Consider the following 1,016-nt stretch of genomic DNA (forward strand, 5'->3'; position numbering starts at 1 on the left):
GATAGATGAAAATGTTTCCGATGCAGAAAGGGTGACTCCAATAGAAATTTTATGAACCAAGTGAAATGGATATAAGATCCTTTGAAATGTGGCCATTATGTAACCTGGGAAAGAATTCAAGAAACTTGCAGATTTGGTAAGAAAAACAACACCGTGCCATGACTGCTAATGCCCGTTCCCCAAGCTAAAGATAGTTTCTAACCCTATGACTTTGAAACTGAGGAAGACCCAATGAATCCATTGCAAGCGGGCTGATGTTCTCATGCCATATGGTCAGCCTCAGAATCCCAGCTCAGCCCAGCTGGTGTGGCCCAGTGGTTGAGCCTTGACCTATGAACCAGGAGGTCATGGTTTGATTCCTGTTCAGGGCACATGCCCAGTTATGGGCACGATCCCCAGTGTGTGGCATGGAAGAGACAGCCGATCAATAATTCTCTTTCATCGTTGATGTTTCTATTTCTCTGCCCCTCTCCGTTCCTCTCTGAAATCAATAATAAAAATATATATTTTTTAAAAATCCCAGCCCAAGTGCTCGCTTCGGCAGCACATACATAAAAATTGGAAGGACACAGAGAAGATTAGCATGGCGCCTGCGCCAGGGTGACATGCAGATCTGTGAAGTGTCCTGTAGTTTTAGTGTCAGGTCATGAGATTTAACATTTGAGGGCAACGAAGCAAGTCTTCCCAGTGCAGGAGGCTCTGAGTCTGCTCCTTACGACTCTTCATCTTCTCTGTTTGCCCAAACACTGCTTTCACTCATGGTTGCTTGTACAAATCAATCTGATTTTGCATTATTCAAAACAATTCCAGCTTAACACTACGGTGTCGGGTGAATTTCCCGCCAAAATATAAGATGGCGCGGGCAATTATTTAGGTTTCCCGCGCAAAATCAGAGTTAGTTTAAGATACCTATTACCCCAATGGGTATGAAACGGTTCGCATACGCAGGTAGGTATCTTTGTGAACGGCAAACAAACAAATATTTGGTAATACGCAGTTACAATCGGCCCGAGTTT

The 1,016-nt window shown here is 43.9% G+C and overlaps 1 non-coding gene across 1 annotated transcript; it reads left to right on the forward strand.

Annotated features, from left to right (window-relative positions):
* Positions 1-528: 528 nt before the first annotated feature.
* Positions 529-635, forward strand: LOC138996543 (U6 spliceosomal RNA). The gene has a single exon (XR_011468821.1). It is a non-coding gene; the product is annotated as a U6 spliceosomal RNA (small nuclear RNA).
* Positions 636-1,016: the final 381 nt, after the last annotated feature.

Source organism: Myotis yumanensis, unplaced genomic scaffold (assembly GCF_028538775.1).
Source record: "Myotis yumanensis isolate MYYU_CA2020_CCGP unplaced genomic scaffold, mMyoYum1.0.hap1 SCAF_17, whole genome shotgun sequence".
NCBI lineage: Eukaryota > Metazoa > Chordata > Mammalia > Chiroptera > Vespertilionidae > Myotis > Myotis yumanensis.